The following is a 22,418-nucleotide window of genomic DNA, read 5'->3' as shown; positions in this document are numbered from 1 at the left end:
GCTCAAATTTGCCATGAAACCTTTATCAAAACTCTGGACTTCCAGCGCTCTCCGCAGAGCCCAACAGTGCCGACCGCTGAAGACCACACAGGCTGCTTTAACTAGTGCCATCCGCTACCAGCATTTTGACACAAACTTCAGAGTTTTCCCCCCCAATAGTGGATACCACAGTAAAACACCATTATGGCTTAACAAAGGCAACCTTTTCCCATTTACTTGAATTCAGAGAGTACTGTACGAATTCAAAACACCCTGAAACGGCATGACAATAATCACCAGAAATAATTATTCAAAAGAGTTTCTTGATCAGAAATATCCTTACCTGATTGTTTTGTTAAAAGCTTTGCCGTGTTACATTTCACTTAATCAAAAGACAAAAACGATGGCATAATTTTGAAAAAGAAAAATGCTATAAACATTCTACAAACACTCAACCTATAAATATGAACATCTGACTGTCCATTGAACCACACAACTCAAGTCATTTTCCCTGTTATTTAAAATAACAGATTTAGCCGCATTTTTTCCTGTGTAAAGGAGGGGGCCACAAAATACAAATCTTATTTTAAACACGCTACCGTTTCTCAGTGTTTTTATTGTGGAAACTATACAATAATGTGAAAAGGCTTTAGAGGGGCATGCATGAAATATGACAGATGTGGGGCACGAATGCTACTGGCCCTGTGAATTGGTCCAGGTCGGGGGTCAAGCTGTGTGCGCACCTTGGAATGACTGCCCATGCCGACCACCGCGTTGGACCCCTAATACCATTAGCAACCCTTAAATGAACATTCTAAATTGAGCTTTTGTGTCAAGGTACCAATCCGACCCCAACACCCTACCATGGTTTAAAATGCAGATGGTAGTTTCTTAAACCACAAATAAAAAAGCGGCTTAGGACCGCTCAATGTTTTACAATTTCACATCGCTAAAGAAGCCGTCGGCAAAACCCGGATTTTTTAGGGAGTCAAATTAAAAAATATTCCAGATTTTCATTGCTATGTATACTTTTACTTGATTACTTGAGTAAATTTGCCTTAATTGACCATTTTTAATATTTTGCTACAAACAAGTTACAGAAATTTTGCAATGGACCACAAATTGGGGAATTCAATCTGACAAAATAAGTACATCTAAATGTAACCAATATACATAGGTTTAAATTAAGATCATAGTGTATGAGAGAGAGCAAAAAATATACTGTACATTCTAAAGGTTAGATAAGATTTTGTATTATTATTAATCATTTTAACTAAATTACCCGAACATACCACTTGTCTGATAAAAAATTACAATCTAATCATTAGTTATTTATAAAATACTTGTTAAAATGTTAATTATTGATAATGTACAATTTATGCGACAGAATACAACCCTTTTAAGTGTTCTCAAAAACTCGTCTTTACAAAGCTGAGAAGCCTTCCAAGACCTTACGCATGTTGAAAGTGTAAAACAGGTCTAATGTAAGTGAAAAGACGGAGAGGGAAGCAGAGAGCAGAGCATCGAGCAGGCAGCTTTGTGGCCCAGCATGATCACATCAGCACCAGTATTAAATTAACTCTCTGACTTTGAAACTTATTGATCTGCTATTAAGACACTAGTGAACTTGATGAAGTGAGTGCTGTAGGTGACTCAGGAACTTCAAAGTACTGCACGAGCCACATAAAACAAGTTGCTTTGATCCCCCCCCACCCCTTGCCTCGGATCTGGAGGGGGCTTCACAGGCACCCCCAATTCCACTCTCCTCTCCTTTCTCCCACACCCAAGGCCCGGGTTTTAGTGCTGGCTCTTTTTCTCCATCACTTTACAGCAACCCCATGAACTGGCACAGTATTACACACACATTCAACACAGAATGCAGTAGCATAGAGTGGTGAATTTGCAATGAACCCAAACACATCATTACTGTGGTATTCCAATATACTACACACCGCATACGGCTAAGCATCAAAATAATGCACTCACACATAAAATGATCCTGCATGTCCTTGTTAAATGGAGCTGATGAAATTAAAATGTATTGTTGCTAAAAGGAGGCTCTTGACCAAGAGTATGTTTGTTAATGCGAACAGTTCTAGAAGTAGTCATGCTTTTGTGTGGTTGAAAGCCCCCCACACCCCTCAAGGGAAATATTCACACCTGCATTAGATGCAGCACACTGCCAATCATATACGTTACATTTTTTCACTTTACGCCACTGGGTGGTGGTAGTACTTTATGTTTTTGGCTTAGTTATTATATGCCAAGATGTAAACCAATTGAGACAAAGCAATAGAGCACTGTTTTTTTTGTGTCAAAACCCTCTATAGGAACTTCATTTAAAAATACCATATTTCAAAAGCATGGTCGAACCTACTGATAACTTTCTCTTTATACTCATTCCACTAATACTCAATATATACACAAGAACACAAAAACTAAGAGTTTAACTTCAACTCAACCTTAATGAATTATTGGCTGGACAGTGTTTGTGCTGAGAGTAGTGCTTGAGAGGTCTGTGTGTGCGTGTGTGAGCGTGCATACCAGCGCGTGGAGTGCCGTTTAATTAATAGTAAACAGATGACAAATGTGACATACTTAAACATTTAATGTGTGTTTATCCTCCTCCCCCAGCACCCATTTATATAGTTCAGAGGAAATGGAAGTGGGTGTTGGTAAAGACTGATGGGGGAGAGATGCCACTGGATTAGAATGCAGCTCTGTTACAGTGAGTCTGTGACAGTCAGCAGGCACACAGATTTCCTGACAATTGTTTTGACATTTCACTGTTCAAAAAAATCCTTTATATCAAACAGAATTGTGTAAACGAGAAGGTGAAATACGCAAATATTTAGTTTACTGTGTACATCGAGACAATTAAATGAGTATTGAATTTTGTGTTGGTAATATTTTACATATTATATTTTAATAAAATAACAAATGTATTCTCCAAGCTGTCCCCCTCCCCCCCATATTTTTATCAAGAAAATTATGTTTAACGGCTGCATCCTCAGTTTTATATATTTTTTGTCCCACCTCACATTGAAAACAAACCTATACCCCCTAATTCCACGAACTATATTTTCTGTTAATGCACACAAATGATTTGATGTTGCTCTTGAATTATAACCTGACAATAACACTATTTGAGGCTTCCAATCTCTTGTTGGAGAGCATTACCAAGAGTCAATGTCAAATCCAAAGCTTTAGTATTCCTGCAGAACGAATCAGGCCTCCGGCACACACTTTTTTAACCCACTTGCAATATCTAAGTAAAAATCATCACATCCATTGTGACAATGTTCAAGTTAAAAACGAAAATTTTGATTTTGTGTGGGTTGGGGGGGGGGGGGGGCGCAAAAAACAAAAACACAAAGAGGGATATGGAGAAGAAGAGGTGGTGGTGGAGGGAAAAAGAGCCCTGCGCCATGAGCATATATAAGAGAACTTTCACCAATTAGTGGGGAGAAACAGGAGTGGGAGCTGCCGCAGCACCGGCACTCAAAGAGCCAGGCCTCGCGGCAAGCTGTCATGTCGGCAGGATTGATCAACAGGCCTGCTATTTCTAATGGCATGTTGTCATGAAGCCGCAGCCATGGGGAGTCACCTGCCTCAGTCCTCGTAGACAGCAAAGAGAGAGAGAGAGTGTGCGCGTGTATGTGTGTGTATTTGAAAGATGGGTTTGGGGGATACAGTAGCATCTATACCTATTCTCTGCTCATATATCTTTTACTAACAATTTGAGAAGGGCCTCAGTTCCTCCTCCCCTTGTGCAGTCAACCTTACTTATCCTCTGAAGTCTTACACTGTAGCAGGTGTACATGTTCTGTTTCATTCCCACTGAGCATAGCCACACAAAACTCACATCAATAGAATTAATGCAAAAATAATTTTGCTAAAATACTAACCAAATCATAAATAATTTTTTTTGGACAACAAAGTTGTTCAGCAATTATTGTATTGATGAAAATAAAATACAACTTGTTACAGCGTAACATAAAATGTATTAGTTTATCTCACTTTCATTACGTAAACCTGTATCTTCAAGCTGTAGTTAATAAAAGCTTTCAGTAAACTGCATTTTAAATCCAATTAAATCCAGCTGTCGTTTGAAACGATTGGTTTTAGATTTGGATTTATTCCTCTTACGATTTAGCTAAAAAAAATGTACCCATAAGAGTTCTAAAAAACACTGACCGTAAAACAATAAATTCAAACAAAAGAAATTCCTTCATTCAAAATGTGTTGCGTTTTGTTTTCAGTGATACCATTTTTTTTTTTTTTTTTTACAAAAACTAGACTGAAGTTTTGCTCAATTTATAGCCTCAGTGAACATACACAAGTGTCCTTGCCAACAATAAAAAGTCAAATAAAAGTTACAGAACTTTCAAATTGAAAGTGGTACTAGCTACTTGGAGTGCATGTCACGTACAGGTAACCTTTTATCGGGCCTGCCTCTGGTCTCATCAGTCGATTAAATTCTCGGCCCGCGGCAGTGGCTTAGCCGAGGGACACAGGCCAATAGAAAATATTTCATTGTGTTAGCATTTCAAATGGCGAGTAGAGGGCCGAGGGGTGGGTGTTTAGAGGAATAGGGGGGAAGAAGCTCTAACCGATCATTGCCAGCGGAATTAATTGGCTATTCCAAGATAAATGTCCCTTAGCCGCGATCCTCGGAGGGCCGAACGCTAGCGGTGGCCACTTTTTTTGTTCGGTGTCTTCAAAAAGAGGACCGCTTGGGGGTACTGGCCGTATTAGGGTTTAGCTCAGTCCCCTAAAGGTTGGGTGAAAATAATCAGATGCACTGAACCAAACTCGACTAATCCACATCCTAATTAAAAACTCAAAACCCTATTACACCTCACCGTAATGGCAATCTGCAAATAAATACTTATATTTAAAGAAAGTTAGATTAAAAAAAAACTTACAGAGAGCATTTATTTATTCACGCAACAGTTTGGATTCATAAAACACAAGAAGCAAGAAAAAAAGCAAAATACACACTGAAAAATTAAATGTCGAACAATGGACACCGCTCGGCTTTCAGTCAACGCTCGATAAATGGCTCAAGATGGAGTTACCATGGTGGTGCTTCTATCCTTTTATTCAAAGGGATTTGAGTTTGAGCTCTTTTACACATTGCCCAAGCATATGCAATGACCCACACTGATATTTGTGAATCTTTAGACATATCTTAATCTAACCTTTTTTTTTTAAGCTCTGTGGCTTTTAAGACTCAAACGCGCAGTAAGAATGAGCATTGTTGAAAGTGAGGGAGGAGGTAACCCTGGGAGACTATTCCACAGAAATGTTGGGCCTGGTCCAGGGCAGGAGCCCTCTGGATAAACAGCTGCTTGTGCGTACGAATTAGCAGCTCTATAGAGAAAAGTGCAAAAAAAACAAAAAACAAAAAAACAACAGCCAAGAAAATACAGATTAAGATTAAGGGCGACCCATTCGAAATTCTCAATTTCTCCATATCGACCGCATTAGGTCTATACCATGCAGGGTGTCGATTTCATCCCCCCTGAAGACGGCTGGGCAAATTCGCAGCGGTCCCCATTACACGCCACTCCTTCGCTCATTGTGAATTCCAGCAACGAAGTCAATCTTATTAACTTCCGCGCTGGTTTACACATGACATTTTCTTCAATTTTCTCGCCAACATCAAAAACATCAATTAGCAGCTCGAAAATGGGAAGTAGTGAATGACAGAGTCTGATAACACCGACTTATTTGAAGCTGAGGGTAAATCTATTCTCTGGTTTCTGAATGTGTTCATTACAATTGCATTTTCAAAGAAGACCTCCAAAAAGCAAAGAAATTAAATTTATCTTCGAGAAATGTCCAGAATTTTTTCTTTTTTCTTCTTCTGTGTCTATCTCTTGGCCTCAGTCGACAACACAAAGCATAGTGGTGCCGCGTTTCCTCTTTTTCATTATAAGAGATCACAACTGCTACAGAAGTTGAAACCATGTACTCTAACCACAAACCCAACCTGTATAATAAATGTTTCCAGAATTGCCACATTTTGTCAGGATGGAAAAAGAGAGATAAAATAACTGCCAACTGACCTAAAGTCAAATGATGACATGTCCTACAACATATAAACCGAATACCAAAAATTACGAACAACTAAAAAATAATAATGTAATGGAAGTTGTATTGATTCTGATTTGTGTTGTGTTCCAATAGTTTTAGCTATTACAATTTACAATGGATATGACTGAATAAGTAATTGTCCTAGGTACTAAGAAATGGTAGAATCAAATTCCATATTATTTCAAACTTCTACAGCACTGAATAATACACCTAATTTCCTAAGTAACTGAAAAATGGTGTTACTATGTTAAATACAGTCTCTGAATGGATCATTTCCTACTTTTGAATCATGCATTACATCACAAAATTGACAGAAATATGAAACTGGCCATTAATAAACCATTCTGTATCCAACTTTCCTTCCCCCAAATGTGATGAACATGAAACCCAATAAACCTTGGATAGTAACCTTTAAGTTAAAGGCTATTTCTGCTGATATCTAAACATTGTCAGACAGCTTCCTCATGCTTGAGTTACATCTCTGAGAGGGTGAACAAAAGCAACTTTAGTGGCAACGGAAAGACACTCATAATGCAAGGGGGGGAGGGGGATCACGTTCCTTCAGCCATTGATTTCTGATCTTTTGACATTATTTGGTTGCTTTATATTTTCTAGCCTGTCATTTCTTCCGTGTCACAAAAGACAGGGATGTCTAAACAAGCGACGGTGGGGATATCTACTATCTGTCAGAAGAGCAGGCTTTTCCCGTTACTGAAGCAGCAGAGTGCTCTGACACAGTGCCGAGAATCAGCGGGATGAAAATATCACCCTTTATAATGGAGGCTAATCAGATTTCGGATGCTGTATACCTTCTTGCCAAGGGAAAACGGGTGGCATAAAGAAAAATAACAGTAACCAATATGCTTACCCTGCTCAATCAAAACTCACAGCATCATTGAACCCCAAATAAACTTTCTAAATGGTAAATCCTAGATTTAATAATTAGTTGAGCTATTTCTGGCTTGGTTTAACCATAGAAAGAAATATGGCGCAGAACAAACAAGCTGGCTAAATGCAGAATGAAATAAGAGGTGGATTTGTAATACCTCAGCTATATGAATACTGAACATACAACACTGATCATTCCCATTAAAATGGGATTTGATCATCTGCCTCATGCACTTTCACAGGCCTGTTTCAGATTAGAACACCATGAAAATTATAAAATGGTGGTGTTTATCTCCTTGTAATAATTTTGATGCAGATGACAGAGACTGTTTGTGTGTGTGTGGCAGAGAGAGAAAGAGAGATAGAGAGAGCGAGCGGAGAAAAAGAGACTTGGATTAATTGTTTGAGCCAGCAAACACACAGCAACACAAATAACTATGTATGAACAAAGCTGAATGGTACCTCTTAGTACCATTAACCTATTAGATTAGTCTAACAAAAACCTAGCAGTAAGTGATTTGTAATATCACTTCAAGTCTGGGCATACTACGCTTCTTTCAAGTTAAGTGGTGACTGACTAATGTTCTCATGGCCTGACACTAATGGACTTTCAATGAGGTCAAAAATACAGAAATCCTGGACAACTACGGCCCGGCTACAGCTAGGTCAATGGATGTCACTTAACTGGCAAATTAAGTGTATCTGTATCTTCCTTAACCTGAATGTTACCGCAATATTAATATTTTCTGTGCTCTCCATTATTATAGTCTATATACTATAGTCATTTTTACAATATCCAGTAAGCTTCAGCATTTGACCAATGGTTCCTGAATTGTTCAATGTTTACAACCTTAGTGAATTGATATTGTTTATCAAACACACAAATAAAATACTTTTCTTCCTGTTTGGATGAATGAAATGGAATTGCAATAAAAGAAACACTATATAGAATTTAATTCAATCACTTCAAAACATTTTAAAAGCCTACAGTTAATCGTTTTGTATGCGGTTCAACCTTATTTACCTTGAACATGTACTGAACTGCTTTGTAAACAACAGTTTCAAGAATTTAAAAAAGCATATGGGGATTGTACTGTTTTCTTTCCCTTCATCTGCACCAGGGATACCTTTTGTTGCATCAACGTTAAGGGTTAAGGAAAAAGTGTAGGTTATATTCCTGGGCTTGAACAAGCAATAGATTTAAATTGTTGCTACTGTAAAAACTGGGTCCATCAATGGTTACATCTGTATCCTTTTATAATCACTCCTTCTTTAGGTCCATTAAAGTTTCGCTGTGTCACTTGATTACTACTCTGCGTATCTACCTTTCCAATTACTTTAGGAGTTTGGGATTTACAAATGTGTGCTTTCATGTCCCATGTTGGCAGATAAGTCGCTGCTCCTGGCCATGAAAGTAGCTTTTTAATGAGCTGCGCCAGGGTTAATTGGTTTGCTAAGATCCCAGAGTCATGTGTCTCAATATGAAATTAAGCTATTTCCTGGTGTTTCTAAGACTTATTTAATTACAAACACTTCAGACCAATTTCTATTTCCCTCACAGACAAGGCAAAAAATTGATGCTTTGTTGAACTCAATCTGTTTGTTTGACTCACTCAATAAGTTTGTTTACTGGTTTAAGCTGGTTGTTTCGCCCTCCAATAATTCCTGACAGCCATGAACGTCGTAGTCCACACTGGGTGTAGAATGATCTTGAAGATGGTTTTCCCCTTCATCAGATATATCACTTACTCCCCCACTCATCCTCCATTTGCTCATTCTCTCTCTCCCACACACACAAGCCCACCTCTCCTAAACAATGAGTACCAGTTACTTGCTATTAGGAACTACATGAAGTGAATCTGCCAGAAATACCTCAATAATATTATCACTGGAGCAAATGTGTTATTCTCCCCTTCTCAGGGGGTACTGAAGGGTTTCAACAGCTCTGACACAGTAATTAAGGGGTCCACAAAACGCAGCAACCATCTCACTTTAACACTAATTCAATCCATCTTCATTTCCCAGGCACTGCCCCCTCTCATTGATGGATAGTCATCATTAGAGGGTGACAAAGTGCTGAAACGAGTGAGGTGTGAGTGTGTGTGTTTGTCCCATTGTTGAGGAGCAGCAAAATGTGTCCTCTTTGACACACACCATTGCCTTTAAAAGTGTGGTCATATTTTACAGTACTGAAAGGTGCGTGTGAAGAAAGGCAGTTGTGGGTCAGTGAGAGGGGCAGCATCCTAGATTCACAAACAGTGTACACAGCAGTAACATACGTGAGACAATGTGCACATAGTACACACTGTGCTTAGCCCACAATGACCCCGACTCACAGAGAGACTACTTTTTTTTTTTTGCATCCTTTTATAGCATGCTGCTCAGACTGCTGAGATGTTGGACACACACACGTTTTTTGTTTGCTGCAGTCCATCACTCACCACAGGCCCAGATTGAGGGAGGCTGTTCTGGTGGTACTCTATATTTTTCAAAAGTTTATATATTTGGGCCCCAGTTCGTCCATATATTTTAATTATGTGCTCTGGTTCTTTTCCTAAAGGTAATGAGCAGTCGAATGAGAGTCTGCGAGTCAGCCCAGTGCAGCAGAAGGCCAGAGAATGAGGCCCTTTCGCTCGCCGTGGGCTGTCTCATACACTACATTATTCTGTCTCTGTGTGTCTCTGTGTGTCTCTGTGTGTCTCTGTGTGTCTCTGTGTGTCTCTGTGTGTCTCTGTGTGTCTCTGTGTGTCTCTGTGTGTCTCTCTCGCTCTCTCTCTCGCTCTCTCTCTCGCTCTCTCTCTCTCTCTCGCTCTCTCTCTCGCTCTCTCTCTCGCTCTCTCTCTCTCTCTCGCTCTCTCTCTCGCTCTCTCTCTCGCTCTCTCTCTCGCTCTCTCTCTCGCTCTCGCTCTCTGTCTCTGTCTCTGTCTCTCTCTGTCTCCAACAAACACAAACATAGACGGTACTGAAGATCATAAAAAAAGAAAAAAAAAAAAAACTATAATCATGGACACAGATAGCCACATAATGCGCTGCTTCCCACAAACATCTGACACACTGGAAAAAGAATAGGCTAAACCCACTGGGCCAGTATAATGGGAATGTGAAATAAAACATTTCAACATAAACAACTCAAAAGGAGGTGAAGAGGAACAAATGCCCACGAAAGCTAGTCCCAAGCTGACGTAAAAGCTACACTGGTGCTACGCTCAATGTGATTATCTCCATTCTTCTTTCTCGCCACCAGGTTTTGGGGTCACTGGTGCCACACACACACACGCTTGGCCATGCAATTTCAATAATTGAATTGTGTCTGGAGCTCTCAATCGATAGTGCTCAGTGACCCCATGGAGGGCCCTGCGAACAGTATCCACCAAACATGTCCCTGGGAAAAAGCCCACTGGTACACCACTCCTGCACGTTAACCAGAAGGATGTGCCATAAGGATGAAGTTGTCTAAAATAGCCATTGCCACATCAGCATCCCATCATGATTTGGTTTTTCTCCACCCACCGTGACACATGATCTAATGCACCGGATTGTCTCTATTTTTCATCCATATTACATTGATTAAAAGGTAAATAGACACCTTTACTGTCAAACTCGATTTACCAGCGGAGAACACAGAGATGTTCAAAGCCAGGTAATACGGCTTTGCTGAATGCATGAGATTTTCAGGCTTGTGGACTCTTGTTTTGTTGGCTCACTGTGCGGAAGGAAGGTGTTGCCACAGACTGTTAGAATTTCAATGTGCATACATTGTACACACACACACACATCTGGATTAAATTGACTCTTTCTTGCTCACATTTGTGTAGAAAAGAAGACAAGGTATCAAGTTCAAGTCTTGTATTGCCAGATGCACAGAACAACATAGGGTCAGACTGGGCACTGAAATTCTTAAGACAAGACAACGCATATAACATAACATGAGTACACAGAACATAGCTGACATTACATTTACTCATTTAGCAGACGCTCTTATCCAGAGCGACTTACAGTAAGTACAGGGACATTACCCCGAGGCAAGTAGGGTGAAGGGTCAAGAACACCACGTCATTTGGTGTGGCCGGGAATCGAACTGGCGACCTTCAGATTACTAGCCCAATTAACCGGTCAGCCACCTGACTCCAAGATTAGATCTATGATAAGCTAAAATATAGTAAACCTAATATACAAATAATATACAATATTCAATACAGTATACTAAACCTCTAAATACACATAATACACATAATAACTTATACTAACCTTATAAACCTATACTAACCTAAGACAAGAGAAGTGCAATAGTGCAATATTATTGATAGTGCAACCAGTAGCTGAAAGTAACAGTGTGTAAAGTGACTAGTGAGAAGGTATCAGTGTTCATATCAATGTTCATTCAGAAGCCTGGTGGTATCATGACTTACATTTCGGAATGGCACAAACACACATACACAAAACCCTTGCATACCCTGGATGTCGCAGTATCACGCATATGCAGGCCGACAAATGACAAGTTCACACTGCCAATCTTACACACCCACTTTCAACTCTCATAGACAGCTAGCCAGCCAGCAGTCCCTGTAGTTTGTTTAGCAACACCCCCATTTGACGATGCCCGAAGGGTGCAATTACTGCCAATTACAGCCTGTCAGTTTTATTAAGAGGAAGAAGGCTGGCCAGCCTTAGGGGCAGTGAGGAAGAAGCACGTGGACAGAGCTCCACAGCAACAAACTACTGCATGCTTCTGAGGGTGTGAGGTGGTGGGAAGCGGGGTATTTGTCTCAGGAGACAAGCACATTGGAGCAGACACAAACCAACCATAACACATTACATTTGACAGATGTCCAGACTAAACAGTCTTTACCATAAATGTTAACTTCACAAAAAGGTTGAAGTAACAGGCTTGAAAGTTTTTTTTAGCTGCTTGTCAAAGCTCCACAGAGAGCAGGTTGGGGGTTAGCGGGTCACAGAGGTCAACTGTACAGTACATGGTGACATCGGTCAATCTTCAGAGATAGATGGATGGAACAGTCTTTGTCACTGTGAAAATAGCAACAAGTGTGAGAAGGTTCAGCCCTTTTTCACAAATCTCAGTTCCAGTATGTCAAGAGATTATATCTGGTCATATTAGATTATAAAATGATGCAGCATATTACCTGGGATCCTGTTACTTCTTACATTGCTATCATATCTATATACATACTCTGTAACTTTGTCAGCACTTAGCACCATGATTGCCAAGTATTTATTGTAGTTAACATACTGAATTTGTCTTTCTTACATTCATGGACTTTATTTATTACTGTTTTATGTAATGTACCTGCTATAAGGAACAACAGATGTAAATGAGCTGCTGGCTAACTCTAAAGGTGAAATTACTTTTTAATATTGCGCTGTCCCTGCAAAAATAAATGTTACAAATAAAATTCATTTCAAAACAGGATTTATGGGTAAATTGAAGGAGCAAAGACAAATGCATCAGATTTGAAATAATGCTAACTGGTTCAAACTGGAACCAAGAATGTTTGAATGCAGATGTAACAAAGCATTTTGGAAGGGGGGGCAGTCATGTGACCTTGCCCTGGGATCCTTGTGTGGTTTTGAATAGAGCAATACAGCTGTGATGGAACAAAACACCGGCAAGTCTTTCATCAGTCATCATCGTATCAAAACCGTGCAGCGTGTGAATATGCCATTGCTCACAATTCTCTTTTCCTCAGACCCCTCGGCGGGGATGTTTACAGATAGCTATCGTTCCATCTTTTTTACGTTTGCATTTGGACACGTTTCAAAAGGCCAGGGCTTTTTATCTCCTCTCTTGCTGTGAGGAAATTAGCTCCTTAATGGCTTTCAAAACAGGAAACCTGACAATAAAAACTGAAAAGTGAGAATTGCCATTTCCTTCTCAGTCCCTTCAGCAGGCCACATCCCCTTGGTTGTTTGGGGGTTGGATGATGCAGTTAAGATACCAACTAGACAAACTGACCTGATCTACAAGCTTCTGGATCTAGATTTTTTTTCTTCTCAATTCCATCAACAGTTTCTGCCATAGGCCTGACTTAAGCCTTAAGCCTAACACATACTGCTACCTTTGGTGTCTGAAAATGTATGACATTTTATGCTATGCTGTTGTTTGATGCAATCATGGTTTTGTAAGAAACCCCTTTTAGATATCACTGCCTTATACCAAGGATTTGGGGAAATGTTGGTGTCAGTGACTACTACAAATACAATGTGGGATAAAAACTGGTTTGTGTTTCTGGAATTTCACAACAGTAATTGGCGTTTTGTATTGTTCAACAGCCAATTCGAATCAGGCCATTTATTGTTGTTCCACTACAAAACGTTATGGTTAACCCATTAATAGTGGTTATTGACTTGAGAAATATTTCTTACATTCTGAGTTGTGTGGGCGGCTCAAATTAATATCTAGAAAGTAAAAAAACATACAGCAAATTGTGTGATCCATTTTTCTGCCTCATGCAGGGCGGTGTGTCCATTGAATACCCTAGAACATGCCTTGAGTAGTCTTTCTGCACCCACACTAAAAGAGACCTGGAAGACAGCTACACGCGCTTTGGCACAGCTGGATAAAACAAACCTTAACCGCTCAACTCAACCTCACCAAACCAGTCTTTTTTCCATAAGATCTGAAGTGTTATATTTATTTTCTTTCTTCTCTTTTCCATCTTTTGCTAAAACAAATGCATTTTTTTGTGTGTCCAAAAACACCCCCTCCTCCCTCTCCCTAACCTCTTCCCTCTCCCTCCCAGTGTGCCGTTTCCGCGTGTGGAAGAGTGTTCCATCCCATTGATTTTCTTCCACCCAGTCGGGGCCCTTCTATACACGAGAAACTTCCTTGATGGTGTCATCTCCAGCGCCATTCTCCTTTTAACTGTGCTTTACTCTAGTGGTGTAATGTACAAACCACCAGAAATGAGAGAGTGGGGGTGGGGGGTACGGGTAAGGGAAAGAGAAAAAAAAATGATACATGCTCTCTCAAAGTTTCAGCTATTGATTTCTTTTTGATGCAGATGGGTGAAAAAAGAGAACGGTTCAAAGCTGCGAAGAATCTTTTTTGATCACCGCTACAGTAGCGCTAGTTGGTAGTAGTGGTACTAATAGTCAGGCAGAGTAACGTGTGTTTGTGTGTGCATCTGTGTCACACAAATTCCTTTGTTCTGGTTTGTGTTTGGTTCTGACTCTGACTGCATGCGGTCAGTGGGCTCATTAAATGCAGTGACTAACCTGCTGCAGTATTAAGGCCTGCTGATAGGGCAATCATCTACATGTGCCACAGTGCCTGAAGAAACTGTTTATCCACTTGGATTGGGGATGGCAGACAAAATGAATGTATTACTTGTTGCCATATAAAACACGGCAGATACACAGAAAAAAAAACATACAAAAGAGCAAGATTATTCAATGAACAAGAGAAGAGAACTGACAAAAAGGAAAAGGTAACATGGGAAAAAAAACTGGTGTTTGCAATGGTAAGTCTGAAATTATTCCAGGAGGTAAAACATGGAGGACAGGAGAGAAAGGGGAGACAGAACAGGAGACAGAAATATCTTATTTCTTTTACAGTCTCCATTCATTCCCATGTCGTGAACTGCCGTGGCTTCTCATCCAGTGCTCCACACTCTTACGCAGTCCTCTCTGTGATGTGCAGCTGTGTCCACTGGGGGCTACAATTAGCCCATCAAACTCATTCCAGCCGGGACTTGGCGCCGCCTCTACAACCCACCTCTCCCCCCCCTTCTGCTCTCTGGAGCCTACTCCTCCAAAGAGACGGGCAACTTGTAAGACTGGGGGAGGTAGCCTTTGAAGTCCATGGCTCTGCAGAGGCCTCCCTTTTTGCTCATATCAAGGGTGAGGAGATATAACAATTAAAACTGCGAGAGGCAGGCCCACACTGCAGTACGTGCATACGCCAGTGAGTTTGTGTGCCACATCCGCTTACTTGATGGAGTTAAGAAGAACACATCATGGCTAATGGAGGGACTCCACAAGAGACTATGGTGAAAAAATATATGTATAGATTACCATTTATCTACTTATACATTCTCCATATTCTTCTCTCACTGCTGATTTATACCAATGTGGAGTTTTATTTACCGGACAACACTAAGTGACCTAGGACCCAGCTTCTCTCCTTTCTTCTCATAAAGGGCTCAATATCAGCCTTACAGATAAATTACACAGCATTGCCCACCAGCCCAGAGCGAGAGAGAGAAAGAGAGAGAGAGACAGAGAGGGAAACAGAGAGGGAAACACAGAAAGATACACCATCTCACACAGAGACACAAAAAAACACAATTTAAAGTATTAAAATTACTTCAATATGATCCTGCTTACCAGCCCTTATACTTAGATCCTCACTGTCTTGCCTATGGCAAATACACCGTCTACATGGACTGATGTGGGGAAGGGTCATCCCTGTGCTTTTACAGACAAACTGAATCATGTTGTCTCAATAAGATAGAGCATGGAGCATCCAAACTGACATAAGCTAGTATTTTAGTGGTTGTGAAGGTAAACATTACAAAAGGGGTCTCTTTTGATAAAACTCTTTGATAAAACTTTTGAGTAATGGTGTCGAATGATGCTAATTGAGCCAAAAATATCGGCTTGGATTATAAAGTCTATTGCACCACAAAAACAAGTCAAATGACAGAACGATGAGGTATTCTTTGTCCAACATGCCAAAATTTCTCGCTAGAAATAGGTAAAAAGTTCTAGAAAAATAGGTAAATTCAAGTACGTCTATAAATACTAGTGAGAATCAACTGAGCCATTCTGGCTCCCAGTTGATTTATCCATGCCTCGCTACACACCAATCAACTTGCCATTACTACACCAGGCAGTCACTTGTCTGCCATTTCAACACAAGATGGAGACAGTTCCAAAAGTTCCAATTAAAATATCCATTCACCATGGTGTTTGAGCCAAAGAAGAGAGAAAGGAGAAAAGGGGGAGAAAAAAACAATAGGTGGGTTTTCCAACAAAGCTTCCCAAATCCTGTGGACAAGCCATATTTTATTGGTTTCAGCCACAAAAATAATAAGTGTGTGTGTGTGTGTGACGTCTTGTTAAAGAGGAACAGAGCATGTTGCAGATGAGAGGGTGACAGTTTTCAAAGAAAAAGGTAGGTTGGTAAAACTATAACAGTTTCTACATCATCACGTCACTGTCCCTTAATGAGGCTCTGGAAGGAGAACTTGTCGTGCGGCCCCAAAACAGCACCCGTCTCGCTGAATTCACTGAGCTGTGCTCTTTATTCAAATCTCGCACACAACTGTCACATTGCCCACAATGGCCATGCTTTCTCCAGGCTGTTTATTATGTTAACAGGACGAATGAATGAACAAAAACACAAATAATGCATTTAGAGAACGTTAATAATGTATGGAATCTAAGTAGCTTTTGACAGATATAGAAGCTTTTCTACATAGTTATGTGGATGTTTAACTTTTTTCCCCTGAAGACAATTCTTCCTTGTTGATTTGAATGACCTCCCAGGCCAGAGCTGGAAGTCTAAATGGTGCTTTTTTTATTGGCTGTATTGTACAACTTATCTGCCATAACAATTCAGATGGAATGTACAGCCCTGCCTTTATATTAGTACTCATGATCACCCAAAAGGCATCTTCATAGGCAATATGATTCTTGTGAGGCTGTAAAGATAAACAAGCAAGAAGCATGTGTGCACCTGTAAGCAGCATCACCTGTCTGGTGGAAATGCCCTAAATAAAACATATGACACCATCTAAAAGAAAAAGAAAATATGCATGCCATAATTCCTTCTTTATTAAGGAATTGTAGAGACAAAAGAATCGCCTAGCACTGAGGCTGCACTAACTACACTGGCTTGAGAGGAAACAAAATAAATAAATAAAAACCAAATAATACCAAATAATAACACCAAAATACATTTCAGAGATGTCTTCACTGGAACTGCTGAGAAGAACAGCTTTAAATAAATTGGAGGTTAGTCTTGCATAGGTTGGGGCTGACACACATCTGAAAACAATGCACAAAAAAGGAGAGTGAGAGAGAGAGGACAATACAAAACTATTCAGAAAGCAGATACCGAATGTTCCCTAATCCTCCCAACGGTCGCTTTCTTGCCTTAAAACGAAACCCAATTCAGGGCAGCTTTAGTGCTCCCAGGAAACAGTCAGCATTCCATACACACAGTCACTCAGTCAGTCACTGAAGGTGTTTAACTTCAACTCTCACTGCGTAGTCAGCTGCAACAATACATTTTTCTTTTCAGGGTAAGAGTTTTTGGAGAAAGGGGTTGTAGGAACACACCGAGCTGGATATGGGTCTTCACACATGGGAGCAAGCCTGAATCCCCAGACTGCGACTACAACACCCAAGAAAGACACAAACCACGGCTTAATTGCTTGAACACAAAGGGGCACAGTACCAGTTTCAGCAGTGGATTTGTGTGAGATGGTGTATTGGCTGTCTGACATAGTGGTGTAGCATAGGGTTGCAAATTTGCTTCGAACATTGCCATTGTTAAAGATCAATCAATAGATTTTTCTTATTTAAGATCTTTGTTGTTGCCTCTGACAGAAACTCTCTGCACCCAGTGACTGTGCCTGGGCAAATGGATTGCTGTATCCCAGCTCCACCAAATTCCTGAAGCCCCAAAAACCTTCACAATCAACTACATTTATTTGCATCATATCTTTCTCTATTAACAGGCAAATCTCATGTTATCCTCTCTACCTGCTGTTCATCACAGTATTTCCTGCTAACATCAATGTAATGATCAGTTGAAAAGAAGACATACCACTAGACATGGTGGTAGGATGTATGTTTGTCAGGTGATGAATCATTGGTGTAGTCGTGGTGTTATATTTTAACACAGTCACAGTATTTGCAAAGAGCATGATCTTTTTTTTAAAAGTAATCTCAAACCATACTTCTAGTTGCTTGTTTCATCTTTTGATTTTAACGCTCTAGCTTTTTCATGTAGTTTTCTTACAACAACAATTAAATAGCTTCCTCAAATGATCAGAATTGCCATATTTTATTGACAGTAAACCACACAATCACCTGTGGAGTCTGCTATGCTATGTTTATCCCACCCAAGCCCATCTTTGCCCACACACTGTCATTAAAAATAACTTAACTGGGCAGAAACCACCCTTCTGGCAATACGGCTAGTGATACTAAATCAAAATGGCCTAGGTTGATCAAATGAATTACTGTCAATCAAATTCTTATTGACAATTAATTGGATCTTCAATTAATCATTACATCCCTAGTAAGATATAACAATCTGTATAATTTAACATGCGGATTGTAGAAATTGTTGCATAAATGTTCCCACAAATCCTTTGTCATTCTCCCCCCACTTCAAGACAATCAGGCTTAAGTCAACAAAGTGTTCTATGCATTATAGATAATACATGTGTCATGGAGCTTGACTGGTGTACTGTTTCTGCAACATGACTCCGAACTATAAAAAGTCTCTAGTGAAACTGGTAAATAAATATTCTTTATAGTGCATTTACAGCCAACATGCACCCTTTTCTATAAGTTATATGTTCTCTTCATTAATGTTCATACTGGCAGTGACACTGATACTACCATAAACTTTCCAGACGACCCAAGGGATTTTATTGAAATCACTAAACACCATTTTCTAAAGTTAATATGCAAGCTTCTTGGAAATGGAGCAGGCCTTGTGTGAGACACAAACAAATATTGTGAGAGTAATAACAATGTATATTATCCAATAGGATTCACCCAGTGGAAGACTGTGTGTGGAAACGCTCTCCACAGTTACACTCAAGTGTCGATTTGTGAAACGACACATTGCAATGATAAAGCCAATTCTATTAAAATGTCTTTGTCACTGTCCTTTTACTCTTGCCTTCTTGGAATTTTATTTTTTTCTCCTCCTTTGGTGAAACACCCTACCCCTGAACCTCCCGCCTCCCCATTTCAATTCTTCCTCCTACGTCCCCCATATTCCCCACTTCTCACCCAAAAATGCCCCCAGCCCCAGTACTAATTGATAAATCTGTTGAACCATAGCAGGTCCAACAATGAGACACCTGGAGCTCTGTCAAAACAAGTTTGAAGCGGCCTCAAGTGTACAGAACACACTCTTCATCGTTTACAGGGTCTAGCTTCGGAATCCAATCAGAGCCGGCCAAGAAGATAACATTTTACTGGATAAAGTAGAAGACAAGAGTTTTAACATTGCTATATCTTAATTTAAGCATGGACTGTCCAGTCTCATCCAACAGCAATCATTTTAATTCATGTGACACGTGCTGGTGTTTTTATTATTATATCACAGTCTTATAGTTATATTACAGCATATGTTGAAGAAGTCACTCACAATAATAAACAACAGTTTTAGGAAAATTGAATAATCACACAGCGAGTTTTGGGAGCGTGATGCAGGTCGAGTTGGATTAGCATCTTTGGTTTTGTTGGCTATTGTCACTTAGTATTGTCCAAGCCACCACCCATAAAGAAAGATCTGTGGCATTATGTTTCTTTACTCTAAGGTTGTTACTATGGCTGATGCCATTTTCACTTAACTAATTATACGTACGCAATATACGTATCGCAGATGGTTAGACAATTGATAATGGAAATCTAATAGACAAATTTATCTTGGAGTACATGCATAATGGAAATAAACAAATGTACAAAACCATCATCTACCATGAAACGTTCTGTTTTGTACTTAAAGTAAATACAAGTAAGTTTAAAATCGATCCATCTGTCCTGTTTAGGGCCTGTGAGTTAATCTAGTTATATGTAGCCAAGCAGGTTCATGTTTTTGTGTGCCATGTTTTTCAGCTTTAGCTGTTATGAGCTGAACATGCAGATAATCAAAAGCCATGCGTTTTGTATGCTTTTCTTAGCCAACAAGTTGTTTACTACGTAAGATAGCTAGCACAGTTGCAGCGCCGTTGTTCATATGGTTGTGGTTCACCAGTTACTGTTTCCACTGATAACTTGTCTGCGGGAAGTGTGACCTACATGCAGACCAAAATACCAGCACCTGTCACATATATTAATTTGAGTTATAAATTAGGGTTAGGGTTGAACTCTGGTGACAGTCTTTGAAGCTTTGTTCATATCTCAAACACATACACTTGTAAGCTTTAGTGGATTTGGTAGATTTGGTGGTTTATTTAAGATTCCTATTTGAGATTCCTACATGTTTATTATATGCACCTTCCTGCCAAAGCAAATTCCTTGTCTGTGCAAACTTTCATGGCGAATAAATCCCTTTCTGGTTATGATTATGATTATCTATGAAACCCACTATACAAGACAACCCTATATGACCTACCTTAGACTGTTACAGGCACACAAACACACACACACACCGTAGACAGAAACACATACATCAAAAGTATGCAGGAATCCTTAGGCAGACAAACACATGTTTAAGCTGCACATGCACAGACACACCCAATAGAGCTATCTAGTCAGGCAAGTTCTGGCACAAACACCTTCATAAGAGTGATAGAAAAAAGAAAAAAATACAAGAAGGGCAGTCTTTCTCCAAATTAACCTATGATTACAAGATGTTTCCAAGGCAAGATTCTCTTTCTTCATAACAGCTATGGCTTTGATAAGAGTGGAAGAACTTAAAAACAATAGATCAGCCATGCAATTAAGGAACGGTTCATACCCAACATTTTAAAAAGTTGTTTATCCTGTAGTACTATTTATCCATCTATATTGTTTTGGTGCGAGTTGTAAAGTTTTTGAGATATTGGCCGTAGATGTCTGCCTTCTCTTGAAGATAATGGAACTAGATTGGACAAGTCCTGTGGTCCTCAAAGTTCCCATTCCCAAAAAATACATTTTAAAAACTCAACAGCCATGTCTCGGAAGATAATCGTCAGACCTTGTTGTGAGATTGAACCGTGCATCTACTCATGGACGAGAGGCTCATGCTTGTGACAGTGCATGTAAACATGAATGGTGTTGTCCTCCGCTGAGCTGTAAGGTTATTTAGTTCAGTAATGCTAGGGTGAGCAAATAATATCAATTAGCTATAAACTAATCTCCACAAGCTAGCAATGTCCGACTATGAGGGACACATTGAAACCTATGTTGCTTAACCATTTTTTAACCAGAGTACACAAACACATTTTTACATCTTACAAGTCTCTTGTCCATGAGTAGATGCACACTTCCGTTCTACATGTTAGTTGGTGGGTGTAGTTTCGTGGAAAGAAACATGAAACTGCTCAACGCAAGGTCTGTGGATGATCTTGAGTAACCGGCCCGTGATTTCTGGAAAGAGACATTGCTGTTGGGTTTTCCAAATGTATCTTTTGGGTGCTTTGAACACCACAAGACTTGGCCAATCTAGTTCCATTATATTTGAGGGAAGACAGACATCTCTACAACAGACATTTACGTTACATTACATTTACATTACAGACATCTCCCACACTCAGCAACTCACAATCAGCCACTCACACCCAAACAATCAAGATGGATAAATAGCACTACAGATAAGAGGACAATTATGTATTTTTTTATTTGGAGATGAACAGTCCTTTTAATAGATGGGACCCCACAAAAGGCAAATACATTTTCAATTGCACCCTCTTCTACTTGGTTGCGAGCCTACTGTAAAGCTTTTGGTGATGAGCTAAGCAATACCACTTGCCCAATGATCTCCCCAACAAAAGTCACTTCTGCGGATCAAGGATAACACAATATATTCCACTCCATTCACTTCCACCATCCCTGCCACTGTTTGTTGTGAAGAGAGAGAACAACATCGCATTAAGGCATTAGTGGTCCCACCCTACTAAAAGATGGAATAAAAAAGGGAAATTAAGGTATATATCAGATAGAATATTTTTCTATATTTCTGTTGAAGGACCTGAGGAAAATCATGTGAAACTAAATGGCTTTGTCTAAACTCCCCGACCTTCATCTTCAACAAAGACACCAGTTTGTTACGTACATGGATAAACATGCATGATGCCAGTGCATGTACACGCGCACAGACACGCACAGACACACATATACACAAAATAGCACACCAACTTCTCACTGGCTTGCATTCAAGCACAGATGCTGATTATAAAAAGAATCCTCTTCAAGACAGCTGCTATGAGATGTAGATAGACAGAGAACAAAAAGATCTATTCCGGAAGAAGATCAACAACAACACAAAATAGCAGAATAACAAGAAGGCATGGCAAAAATAAGTCACAAATGGTGTCCATATGACAAAGAAATCTGAAAAGAGGGATTGTGAAAGCATTGGTATATACACACACAGCAGAAGTCTCCAGATAGGAACCATTGTTGATTACAACAGTATAATTCTAAACTGTCTTCAAACAGAACAGCTCTAACATACTTGGTGCAGTTATACACTAAGTGCTCAGTGTCAATTCAGTTTTTGACCACTGCCTAGCCCTACCTTGAAGTAAAACAATCCA

At 39.7% G+C, this 22,418-nt stretch overlaps 1 protein-coding gene across 22 annotated transcripts in view; it reads right to left on the bottom strand.

Annotated features, from left to right (window-relative positions):
* The window catches only part of tcf7l2 (transcription factor 7 like 2), a 90,209-nt gene that overhangs the window by 28,346 nt on the left and 39,445 nt on the right, over positions 1-22,418 (bottom strand). The gene's annotated exons all lie outside the window — the stretch shown is intronic.

Source organism: Hypomesus transpacificus, chromosome 13 (genome assembly GCF_021917145.1).
Source record: "Hypomesus transpacificus isolate Combined female chromosome 13, fHypTra1, whole genome shotgun sequence".
Classification (NCBI taxonomy): Eukaryota; Metazoa; Chordata; class Actinopteri; order Osmeriformes; family Osmeridae; genus Hypomesus; species Hypomesus transpacificus.
The sequence above is the reverse complement of the archived record's forward strand: the minus strand, read 5'-3'. Positions and strand labels throughout refer to the sequence as shown.